Source organism: Lytechinus variegatus, chromosome 11 (assembly GCF_018143015.1).
Source record: "Lytechinus variegatus isolate NC3 chromosome 11, Lvar_3.0, whole genome shotgun sequence".
NCBI classification, from domain to species: Eukaryota; Metazoa; Echinodermata; class Echinoidea; order Temnopleuroida; family Toxopneustidae; genus Lytechinus; species Lytechinus variegatus.
Window position 1 is genome coordinate 28834520 of NC_054750.1, and position 13810 is coordinate 28848329.

General features: G+C 37.7%; 1 long non-coding RNA gene across 1 annotated transcript; it reads right to left on the reverse strand.

Annotated features, from left to right (window-relative positions):
* Positions 1-1487: 1487 nt before the first annotated feature.
* LOC121423959 lies at positions 1488-4037 on the reverse strand. The gene is made up of 3 exons (XR_005971324.1): positions 3684-4037; positions 2240-2417; positions 1488-1595 (listed from the first exon to the last, which is right to left on the reverse strand). It is a non-coding gene; the product is annotated as an uncharacterized LOC121423959 (long non-coding RNA).
* Positions 4038-13810: the final 9773 nt, after the last annotated feature.

The following is a 13810-nucleotide window of genomic DNA, read 5'->3' on the forward strand; positions in this document are numbered from 1 at the left end:
CCCCTGCCTGTGACCTTGGAACTGGAGGTGACCTTCAAATCTCTGAAGAACATCATCTCTCTTAGATTGGTAACAATTTATGAGTGATGATAGAAATTTAAACAAACAAACAAACCAAAATCCTAACAATGAGCTCCAAAAGTTCTTCAACCCCTGCTGTAACATTTGACCTGGAGGTGACCTTCAACCCCCCTCCACTCCCCCGGGGACATCTACCATCCAAGTTTGGTTAAAAAAAATGGGCATACACTGTACATGGATCAAACGTTATGAGCTGTAATACAAAACTTGCCCTAATAGGCTTAACTTTGACCCATGCTCATCATCAGCCTGACCCATGAGGTGACCCTCATGTTTGGTAAAATTGAAATAGATTTGCATATAACCATGCTTCTCTCCAAGTTTGATTAAAAGCCTTGACTGAGTACAAAGTTATTCAAGTTTTGTCAGTGTTCCCATTTGAAATTCCTGCAATGCATTACTGCTACACAATCCGGGGGGGGGGGGGGGGGGGGCACTCGACCCAAAAATTGGTGGGGTGTGCCGCGGGCGAGACAAAAAACGGGGGCCTTGGAGTGGGCTAATTGTAAAAAGGAGGGTCCTCGGAACGGGCTTCAGAACTACAAATGTTTGTGAAATCGGGGTCCTTGGAACGAGTCGCCTGCATGTGAGTGGCTTCATGCCCTATGGAACGGGCATACGTGCATGCAGCTAGACCGGCAGCATGGGCGGCGGGTGCGCTAGCACAGAGGCAATGGTCAGACAGCGTTCATTGCAGCGGCTGCTTTTTCAAAATTACGACTCATTGTAGCAGATCGATCGGAACGGCATAACAGAAAATATGCGAAGCTTTGGAGCGGATTCCTTTTTCACGAGAAGAAAATAATATGCCTTGGAGTGGCTTTCTTTGTTCTTTTTCTTAATAGGCTAAAAATGCTATGCCTTGGAATGGAAATTTGAGTGTAAAAATGGGGGTCCCCTCCGCTGCACATACCCACTATGCATTATATACTGAGTGCCCCCCCCCCCTACACAATAATGCAATAATGGTGAATAATGCTGATAATGCTGTGCGCAGTGTTCAGCTGGTATTATGTTGAGAGTCAATTATCTCTCTTTAATGGCTTGTGCAACACGATAGTAAAAAATAAGGGTCTGTGTTACTTCCTCTTCAGAAATCATGAATTGGTGTATGTTACTGTAGAACATCACTTGCTTGTTTCGATGAGGTCCATTAACTATACTAATTATGTTGGACAGGATTCGGTGTACATAAGAACACTGATTTCACTTTAAATTGTAAGCATTGTTATTCTTACACACCTGGAGAGGAAATATCCTCTTTTGCAGTTTAAATGCTAATTGATGCAGCTTTGTAAAAGTCTTCGCACTGCTACTGTAAGTTTGAATTGAGTGTAACTATGAGACTAAAACTTACTCTGCGTCATTTTCTGGTCCACTCCAGCTCCTAGGATCTTTCTATACCCTGGATTAATCTTCTCCGCAAATTCCAAAGTCTGCCTGGACAACTTTGGCTACATTGTGAAAAGGGCACCAGGAGCTGCATCAATTGTTAAATCAAAGTCTTGATCAATCTGAAAATGAAATAAGTATTTATATATAAGCTGTATAACACATAATACAATTACCAGCAATACCATGTTTTCATACATTACCGGTACATTGTAATTAAAGTCATGCTAAATATTGCTCATTAAATAAAAAAATAAAACTTATCAATGTTTGTAACAAAAACCCTAGGTCACATGCACACACTGCACAAATCAAGTAAAGTCTAGTGAGCTTTGACATTGACCTTTCTATTTCTAACCATTTATCACATTTTTTTAAATATTGATCACTATTGGAGTAATTAACCACTGGAGAAAAATACTTAGTATTTGCAAAATGAGGGGGGGGAGTTAGGTGGGGAAATTAATATCCCCCCCCCCCCCCGCCAGAGATTGACATTCATGGGAAGAAGACATAACTTAATCTTTCCAATCGGATTTCAGAACTTTTCCACTAATCATAGAATTATGACAACTAAGATGCAACTGAATTTTTAACACTGAGGCAGAGTAAGTGATCCTATGATCTTGCACTATATTCTCAAGCAAGAAAGAGAATAATTTTGGAAATTCATAACCAAAAATGCTTCGTTCAACTTCGAACAATTAAATTAATTTTTTTTTTTCATAATGCGAATCCACTGCACTAAGTAATCAAGTTATTTTACCATTCCCAAAAGCTGTAGATATTTGTCAAGAATTTCTGCTGTGCTTGGTCGCGGGTTTCCTCTAGTCAACTCATATCTCGGTACCGAGGTTCGTCACATTAACAACAATGTTGTCAGGTGATGAGTAATATTGCATCCAGTAGGTGTCTTCTTGGTGCTCATCTTCTGCAACATTTAACTGTGATAAACATGAATCAAAGATCAAGAATAGTAACATTAATTATTACACAAGTTATCTGACTATTCTATAGAGAACTGATGGAATAAGTGGATAAATTGTAGAAATTCTCAATAAAAAATTCCCCTGTGCACAGTGGGGAATTTACATGAAGTCAACCTAAATGTAATTCCTGTATCTCAGATTCAAAATTAGTTTCTGATCATTCACAAACTGTACATACATCTGCAATTACAATGTAACATTTAGATCTGTTGCTATTTGCATGTAGGCCTGTCCTCGCTAGGCTGGCCAATAATAAGGGACTATTGGCCAAGCTAGGCCAGGATTTAGATCTAGGTTTGGACCTATAGTATAGACCTAGATTTTAATGGGGTTTAACATACACATATGTAGACGTACAAAATTGAATAAAGTTGACTAGAAATAGATCTAGCCAGGCCTACATTACACGTAGGCTATGTGCTTGAGGACGGCCCGGTCCGAGCTTGTACCGGACCCGGTACCTCGCGCATATCGCATCCGCATGCGATCATCGGCAGTGAATTATTTGTGTGAGGATCTTCATCACAGTTCATGTAGGCTATAATTCAAATCACCAATTTTGAGACTAATACTAATAGAAGCATGGAAAGAAGTGAAACTTTGTGTAAAGATCGTGATGTTGCATGAATTTCATATTTCACCCCCATAAAATCCGACCTTTTGTCACTCAGAATATCAGATCGAGTTCATGGTCTCGAAGTTCGTGTAAGTCTACTAAGTGGAGCATGGTGTAGGCCCTAGTGGTAATTAAGTGGAGTGGATCCTGCACGAACTTCGCTCAAGGTACCATAGTCTGCGCACATGCGTATCTGCGCAATTCTAGTAGAATCTATAAGATACGCAATGCAAACTTTACACATCTAATGCATAGACAGATATTTATTGCAAAATCCGACTCACAAAGGTGGAAAAATAATGAAATTTGGTATTTCTTATGACAGCCTCAAAATGCAGCCTTTCTCATCAAAATCTCCAAATCACGTGCAAAAGTGAATGGGTGCGCAGACTGGGGCACCATTTTTTTTTCAATCTCAAAATGACTGCTGGCCGAGCCGAGGTTTTTCCAATAAAATCAAAGGCCTATATTTCTGACTTGGCGACCATCACATAGAGTTACATGCGTACATGCACACACAATAAAACCACTGCAACAACGGTAACAATGCATTGACTTTTGAGATTATTCATGAACATTCACTCGAAATCAAGCACTGAATTTACCTCTAAAGATTGGAACTAAATGTGGGAAGTCCCACTCCTGAAGCAGGTTTGTCACCCCCAAATCTTTCATTTTCTAAAACGGAGATTAAACACGATTTTTCCAGTGCACTGCAGCAGTCTCCGAGTCGAACATGCAACGCCATCTTCCGACCACTAGCATAGCACTGCGCACGCGTACGCATGCGCTTTACATGTGCCGGTATCTTGTACAACCCCCTGTTCAAGCCTTCTGTCTACGGACCTTAAACAGGTCAATTCGCCGTGTTTTATACCGATATTTATCAAAGCTTAAACATGTGCTGTTCAAAAAATTATACAGCACCTCTTATACAGCGATATTTTGTACAGCGTTTTTACTGTGTAAACCAAATAAGGTTAAGCCGACGACCGAAGGACCCGTAACAATAAAACATTCCTGTACTTGTTTAGGGGTTCATTTCAGGGAATATTTGCCAAGAGTATCGTTTTGTTTCCAATACTTGTTATGGGTAGGGTTTCACACGCCAATACTTGTTAAGGGGTGCATTTTCAGAATATGGAAATTACGTGTTTAGGGCGCTTTTCCAGACCCCATGGTCGCGCATGGTATCCACTCGTGAATGGAAGTGGCCCCCCCCCCCGGGGATTGATACACTTAGAAGCTGCCGAAAGATAGATATAGAAGACTGCATGATAAATAGATAGAGACAAGATAGACAGATAGATAGATAGATAGATAGAAATAGAGAGAGAGACAGAGAGAGAGGTGGATAGATAGATAGAGGGAGAGAGAAAGAGGGAGAGATGGATGGATAGATAGATAAATAGAGAGAGAGGGGGAGAGACAGAGAGGTCGATATATAGAGGGAGAGGGGGAGAGAGAGAAAGAGAGAGAGAGAAGGATAGATAGATAGATAGAGAGAGAGAGATGTTCGGTAGATAGAAATATGGACGGACAAAGAGAAAGAGAGAAAAAAGACAGACAGATGCTAGAGAAGGAGAGAGATAGAGAATTTGAGAGACAGATAGATAGATGTTAGATAGATAGAAAGATAAAGAATGAGAGAGACAGAGAAGATAGACAAATTAACAGATAGATAGATACATAGATAGATATATATAGATAGATAAACAGAAATAGAGAAAGACAGACAGATGGATAGATAGATAGGTAGATGAGAGATAGATAGATGTTAGATAGATAAAGAGAGAGACAAAGAATATTAACAAATTAACAGATAGATAAGTTAAAAAATAGATAGATAAATAGATAGATAGAGAGAATAAGAGAAAGACAGACAGATGGATAGATAGATAAATAGATAATTAAAGAATGAGAGAGACAGAGGAGATTAACAAATTAACAGATAGATACTCTAGTTAAAAATAGATAAAGAGAAATAGAGAAAGACAGACAGATGGATAGATAGATGGATAGAGAGATAGAGAATTTGAGATAGATAGATGTTAGATAAAGAATGAGAGAGACAGAGAAGATTATTAGATAGATAGATACTGCAGTTACACAGATAGATAGAGATAGAATTTGAGAGATAGATATATAGACAGATAGAGAGAAAGACAGACATCAGCAAATCGGCAAGGCAAATGATCAAGGCAAACATTCGTATTGAACCTGGAAAGTATAAGCTCAGCTGCATTTGCAAAATTGTACGGTATGTTCTGCGGATAACTTCGGTGCGGACTTTGGATCGCGCGCCCAGCTGATAATGTAAACAAACGTAGACGTAGACTCTTTACTAGTCGCTTTTTGGCTACTTTTCCGGAAAATGCCTTCGCCAGGGTGTAAAACGGAAACGCGCGTCCCGGAGCGGTTATATGGCGACGAAATATTACGTCTAGCGTCTCAAAATTATTCCGTTCAAAAAAATTAAGTTATATTTAGGGGGGACTTGCTTTTTTGTTGTGTATAATATTCACGCTTGGATAATCAGTTACGAATTCTTTGCGGGGCTAGTTTTACGCTGCTACATTTACCGTTTAAAAGCCTTTTAATGTTTACTTTGGCTAAATTTCCTAAGCTACTATCACGCAATTAGAATTCAATTTCAAAATCATTTGGGCCCAATTTTTCTGGCTCGCTTCGCTCGCTGTCGACTTTTACATTTTTTTCACATTTGCTATATATGCTGTGCTGCCTCGAATATTTCGTTCATTATCCGCAATTAATATTTTTTGTGTATGTACCCGCGATTTGATAAAAAAAACGGTGGCCATATTAAAAATATGGTTCTGGGGGCTCCGCTCCAGATCAGTGGCGGCACCAAAGGGGGAGGCACGGGAGAGACATTTGCCCCCCCCCGGAAATTTGGAAAGAAATATGTATAATAACTGTTGTCATAAAGATCTTAAAGCCTGCAAGTCCTCCAAAACATCTTTTTCTTACTTAAAATTTTGAAAATGTTCTCTTCCATTCACTGTTGGCTCCCATCTTAGCTAGTCTCTATCATAAATATCCGAGGTCATATATAAAATTCAAAATGTCGCTCACGTTATACGCGCTTGCAGTAAATGTTGACTGAGAGGTAGGCCTAAATAATTTGTTCACATAGGGATTAAAAATTCACTTTTCAATTAAGTCAATATGCTTCTTACGATTAGAGTTTTCATTATTCGTTTTTTTAGCGAGATACACATCCTGCGTATTCATAATTTTCATGAATCAAAAATATTCAGCTCGCGCTACGCGCTCGCTCCAATTGTTTGGTTAGATAGTCATCCAGTTCATGATTACAAAAAGTGCTAAGAACGTCAAATTATCATCTCAGGATATCAAAATTTTTTGCTCGCACTCGTATAAGTTATTTGGTGAGATATTATTTTCATTATCCAATGCAAACTGCTAGTCCACCCCAACAAAAAGTTGATTCGAATAAAAAGAAAATAATCCAATAGGCATAACACTGAAAAAATTCATCAAAATCGGATGTGAAATAAGAAAGTTATAACATTTTAAAGTTTCGCTTCTTAATTTCACAAAACAGTTATATGCACATACTGGCTGATATGCAAATGAGGAGACTATGACATCATCCACTCACTATTTCTTTTGTATTTTACTATATGAAATATTCTCATTTTCTCCTCATTGTCAAGTGATAAAACGATTAATTGCTCCTTGAACACGTGGAATTACCATTGTTTAATGATATATGGTTCAGTCAAGTCGGTCCTTATTGTCAAATCTATTACAAAAATGAAATATTGTATAATTCAAACAATAAAAAAACAAAAGAAATAGTGAGTGATTGACATCATCGGCTGACTCACCTATGGTTGTGCATATCACTGTTTTGTGAAAAATAAGCGAAACTTATTAAAATGTCATAACTTTCTTATTTTACATCCGATTTTGATGAAATTTTCAGCACCATGCTAGTTTGATTTTTCTCTATTTATTCAAGTCAGCATTTCCCTGGGATGGACTTGACCTTTAACAGGTCCCTTTTTAAATCAGGAGGGTCTACATTAAAAAAAAATAACTCGCGCTTCTCGCTCGATTTTGAGAAATAGGTAAAATATTTGTGTATTGCCCCCCCCAAAAAAAAATGTTTTTTTTTCCTCCCCCTAGGTTAAAATTCTGGTGCCACCATTGCCCCAGACCCACTCCGCAGAGAACTACCCCCATAGGCCTATTTATACAAGCGAGAAACTGAAAAAAAAGAGGAAAAGAAAGAAAGATGTAAGATATGATGTTATTTCTAAAATACCATACTCAAAATAAATCTCAAAGTTGGATTCTCATGAAAAGCTGGTTATTTTTTCTCGCTCGCTTCACTTTCTCGGGGCTAATATTAAGCAATGTTTTGCTGTGCCCGCCATGCCCCCTCTTTTTTGTACTTAATTATGCAATCCTGTACATACCATGATATGACCGGGATTTTTGTCTCTTGCGGCTCTTGCCCCCCCCCCCCCTGCATGGTCATTGACCCTTATACGGCCCTGGCAGTTAACGTGTGCGAAGCACGTGCTGATTTTCTTTCTAGACCAAAACAGGGTCAATATCATTATAATAACATGAATTTTGCTTTTGTTCTGATCTCTGCTATCATGCATACGGAAGCAGGATGCCGGGGGCAGGCTGGTATAGAAGCAAGATGATATAGGAAAATAAGTAAATTCAACTTTAAAAGTAGTAACAGTATATAGGCCAATAATAGGGGCGACCTCCCGGTCAGGCCCCTGTGACTTTTCAATAGTGAAAAGGGGAGGAAAGAAACGAGATGGAAGGAAAGGGAAGGAAAAAGGAACATATAATGACTAAATAATGAGAATGTTAATAATAATGTGGAGCGTTGTGGCCCAGTGGATTAGTCTACGGACTCTGAAACAGAAGGTCGTGGGTTCGAATCCCAGCCATGGCGTAATTTCCTTCAGCAAGAAATTGATCCACAATGAGCTGCACTCAAGGTAAATGGGTACCTGGCAGGAATTAATTCCTTGAAACGCAGCGCGTATAACGGATGCACTGCTAATACTGTAGAGCGCTAAGAGACTTCTGACAAAGTAAGTATTGAACGCTGTCTCCCTTCCCCAGGCCCAGTCCCCATCGAAATGCGATGGCGAAATTTAGGGGGGGGGGGGGTAATCAGAAATGAAATAACCCTCTTGTTTAATTTTGATAATAATGATAATAATAATTGGATTTTATATTTGCGCCTTTCCCAGATAATACAAAGCGCTGTTGATTGCATAAGACAAGTTAAGATTTATGGTTATATAAGTGTGTTTTGAGATGTTTTTTGAAGAGGTCAAGAGAAGAGAGCTTTCGAAGGGACGGAATTTTACAACCTGGAATCGGTGTAGACCTTATTTCAATTTTACCTGGCCAAAGTGGATGTTTTATATTCTTTTCTTATCATAAAATTAAAAAAAAGTTACATGTCAGATGAAAAGATGAAAATTCATATTTCATTATTCGAAATAGACATACATGTATTTGTCTTGCCCAATTGAATTTGATTGTCAAACAGGCCGGGTAGCACGATGGCCCTGGAAACGATTTTTTGACTGGATGTGCATGCTGACTCCAAGGTGTAACGGATATGTCTCCGTTATGATAAAATACTGAGCTGCAGAAATAAATAACTAATGTACTTAATCAGTTGCCAATCCAATTCTTTTGGTATTGTAACGATCCCGCAACAAGGATCGTGACGTAAACAATCAGCCCTGCGCATTGTTTACTCATTATTCATAGCTGTCGCGAGAACTCATTCAGCCGTGAGTATTATGTCTTTCGGTTATTATTAGAAATTACTTGAGATTTCATATTCCAAATCAGAAAATGATTAATGTATTAGCTAGTTTGTAAATGAGGCCTGAGTTTTTAATGAAGAAATGTTAGGAGATAAGTTGATTTGCAGTTTTTATGATCGAATTGGTGTAGATATAGATTGAATAATTCATCGCTGGCTGTGTTTATGAACGTACATAATTTGCATAAGAGCACAGCCGGCGTATTTGCATAAGTGCGGATGAGCGTTTGGAATGCACAGTACGTCCGATCGCAGCGCTGGTCGATTTTGATAGATTTTTGACTAATTCATATCTTTTTGAGTATTGATATGAACGGTTCTGTATATATTTCAGTGCAAAAAGATATATCCTTTTGGAAACGTATCGACTTATTGAATGTTTCGAAGTAATAAACGAGAAATTGTGAATAAACTGGCTTCGATAAAGCACAGTTCGAGTTCTCTGTACATTATACGCTGCGCGTAGACGTGTGTGTGCTATCCAAACCCGCTCGGCGCACCGTTTTCACCTACGTCCGCAATTTGTCCATATAAATAAGATACGTTTAGTCGCCGGGGCTGGCACAAACAACGGAAATCTGACTGCGGAAGGCTTGCCACGGGGAAAACTTGGAAAGGTAAACAGACGCAGGAAACAAGCCTATAGCCAAGGCATATAGACGCTGGAAACCTCGATATGAATTGAATTAAGTCCCTATATTGACCCGTATGTTTGAATATGAGAATTCCCCAATAGAGGTCCAGATTAATAAAAGTATAGATCTTGCTATGATATAAATTTTCTTAATAATTATTTTGGGCGAGCGACCTGAAGTAAATAGTCTAGGAATCAATCTCTTCGTATATATCGACGCCGGAATTAACAGACGTGGAAACGATCGAATGTCGAGACTGGGAAGCTGGAAATAGATGTTTTTCTCTTAAGCTAGACGCCGGTTATAGATTTGGAAAATTCTTATACTTGGATGCCCAAAATAAAAGTTTAATAATTAGCCCTTATTTCTCTGATAACAAAAATATCTTAGAGCTTATCTAAATATTAGACATTGTTTACCTGTAACAGTGGCGAGTAAAGTACATGTATATATATATATTTGTGCAATTTGAATAATAAAGTGCACCATTTTTCTTTTTGCCATTGAAACTAAAATCTGAGTCACAAACCCCTGTGTCTTAATTTCTTTGCTGTGTACCCCCATAGTCATATATTTTGACGAAACGACCCTTAATTGCAAATAAACTATAGCGAGCCGCTCAAGCATTTTCTTCCACTCTTATTATAATTATCTTGGAAACTGCATGCTCGGAAAATATTGAGATAGACAAAAAATAGAAATAGACAAAAGCTCAGGTGATCCACCACAGACTGAACACCATCCTGACGTAGAGGTCGGAATGGAAGAAATAAGCGAGAGCGCGGCGGCCGCTACAGTATTATGGTAGAATTCTTTTTTTAATAACCTTATTTCATACAATAAAATACAAAAGAACAAGTGGGGATATGACATAATCTTGCCCACCTTATAAATATTCATAAAGACATGCCTAGATCAAACTGTAACACCGGAATAAATCTTCAAAATTCAAGAACTTCGTTATTTCCTACCTGATTTTGATCAACTATTTTCGGCATTTTGCTTTGTGAATTTTACTCTATTTATTGAGATATAAATATCTTAGTCTGGACCATTACTTTAAATAACTTCTCTGTATTTATAATTATTTTCTTATAGAATGGAGAAAAAAATCTAAAATTCTCACTGGCGACCACGCAATTTTTAGCCTTTAGCCCAAATTTAACTCTCCGCCAACGACTTAATGGTTGAAACCGCCTCCAAAATAACTTACACTTTTGTTCAGTGGCGGATCAAGGATTTGCCAAAGGGGGGGGGCAAGTTTTTTTCGGGAGGAAAATTTTGACGGCCCCCCCAAAAAAAACCCCCCCAAAATTTAGGACATTTCGTACCCGAAAAAAATTGACAAGCAAAAAAAAACAAACAAAGCAAACAAAAAACAAGGGGGCCGGGGGGGGGGCCCACCTCGGGTTTTCTTCTCAAGGGGTGGGGGGCGGACATGGCCCTTAATTGTGCCCCCTTCTTTGCCCCCTGTGCCCCCCTCTGGATCCGCACCTGCTTTGTTTACAAGTGTCCCTTGATTGGCATCATACATCAAAAGCAGAACTGAAAAAAAAAACATTATGAAAAATCTTCATGTCTGCAAAATGTAAGCAGAAACAGTATGACTGGCGACAGTCGAAATCGTGGTTTTGGCCCGAATAAGTCGTCACAAACCATAACATGTAATTTGTGCATTTTATATTCATAAAAACGGGGTGTATGCTCGTTTTATTACGTCACACTCACAAGTAAAAAAAAATTGAATTGCAAACATTTTCTTAATCAGTAATGGATTTTCCTCGAACCTTCACCACTATTTGTTTATTATTTTTCTGCTATTTTTACAACCAAGTTTCGTTATATAGGTACGTCCCTGATAGCAAAAACTGGGTAAAAAGACGTCATATTGACGTTATTTTACGACGAGTATCACGTCGTTTTGACGTCGTAAAAAGACGTCTTAAAGTCAAGAATTTGCACCAACGCACGTCGTCATATCAACGTCGTAAAATGACGTGATTATGACGTCTTAATAAGTCGAATACGACGTCTTTATGACGTTTTTACGCCATATTCTTGACCAGTATTACACGTCTTTATGACTTGATTATTACGTCATTAATGGTTACTTACAACGTCTTTATGACGTCTTTATAACGTATTCATTACCAGTATTATACGTCAGATTGACGTCGTATATTGACGTGATTATGATGTCATTAATGGTCACTTATGACATCTTTATGACGTGATTATGACGTAATTAATAGTCACTTTATAACATATTTATGACCAGTATTAGACGTCATCTGGACATGATTTTAAGGTCTTTAATAGTCGACTACGATGTCATAATGACAGAATTTTGACGTGATAATGATTTACATATGAAATTGTACATGAAAACACAACTCGAACGTACAGTTAACCTAGCTTAGTTCAAAATATTAAAGAAATCAAATCATGGGTTAATCAGTTCCAATATTTTTACGATTGCAAGATTGACTGTAGGTCCAAGACTTGTCAAGAACAGACAAAACACAAACACCCATACACACAGTCACACACATTAAACGATAAATCAAATACACATTTCAATTATGAACTCAGTTACAAATATTTTATTAATAAATTCAAGAAATCGCGTAACAAAACTTTTTTTTCCTTTGAGAATACAGTGTTTGGTGTATTCTTGTAAATACAACATACAACAAGTTGGATTTTACTCTTACAGGGTGCGGATTGCTTTCCCAAAAGTTTGACAAGCTAAAAAAAGGTAATTTGGCTTTCAGAATTGGCACCCCCCCCCATTCCGTGTCTGGTCAAAGAACTATGAAACCAGTTACAATGTCTGTTAACAAATACAGAGATACAATTTGGATAAATTGCCTATTCATCTATTGCCAACTCGTCCACTGTGATCATGGCCTACCTCATTTAGTCAAATGACAATTGGTCCATCAACGAAATATCTAACAACCATTTGGTCCAATAATCTTCTAATCACCAGCTTGTCTATGACCATTTCATCTCATAACCAGTTGGTCTAATACCAATTTTCTTTTCCTTCATTTTGTCCGATTAACACTTATTACACTTAGTCCAATTAGACCAAATGGTATGGCAATTAAACCAATTGCTTATTCAGAAAAAAATGGTGGGTGGACGAACTGATGGTAAACCAAATGATAGTGTTAGACTGATAAACCCATGTAGAGTCTGAGATATTAAGGTAAATACAATACTGATGTTCAAGAAATATGGCTTCCAAGTACATGTACCTTATTCTAAACAAGAAATGGCTTACCCTGAACAATATGTCTGTGAAAATAATACCAGATTTGCAGCGATACTCAAATGGGAGCTCATATTTATTTGGATGTAAGCAACATGTATTCATTTTAACTAAGTATGGGTTGTGATTGTCGCTTAAAAGTTTCACCTTGGTAACAGCAGTTTTCCATATATACATAATAATGAAAAACACCCAAGTTTAAGGTGAATACTTCACTTGCATACATGAGTAAAATTCCTGACACCAGAGCCTGACCCAGTTAAAATATTTCTCGATTTTGTGTAGCATGAGTTGTACTGCGTGAATATAATGCTGATATATAAGAAATAATTGCTTACAAGTATCAAAAATTTAACTAAAATGAGTAAATCAAATACCACATAAAATAAATTTTCTCTTTTAAAGGGGAATGTAACCTTTGGAACAAATAGGCTTGTGTAGAAACAGAAAAATCAAAGAATAAGAATAAAGAAAGTTTGAGAAAAATCGGACAAATAATGAGAAAGTTATGAGCATTTAAATATTGCAATCACTAATGCTATGGAGATCCTCCCATTGGCAATGCGACAAGGATGTGTGATGTCACTGATGAACAACTTTCCCTTTGGTGGACTATAAAATACCCTCAAAATGTCTCTTTTTCCTTTTTCTTATGATGATACAAACTCTTTATCCATGATGTATTCTTAAAAAATATGTATTACATGCCCTCATGTAGAAAGAACACATGATCTATGGATAGATGTGATAAAAGAGGCAATTCAAGTGAAATATATCTAGAGTTGTTCACAAGTGACATCACACATCTTTGTCGCATTGCCAATTTGCTATCTCCATAGCATTAGTGATCGCAATACTCAAATGCTCATAACTTTCTCATTATTTGTCCGATTTTTCTCAAACTTTTGTTGATCTGTTTCTTTGATTTTTCTGTTTTCACACAAGCTATCTTGTTCC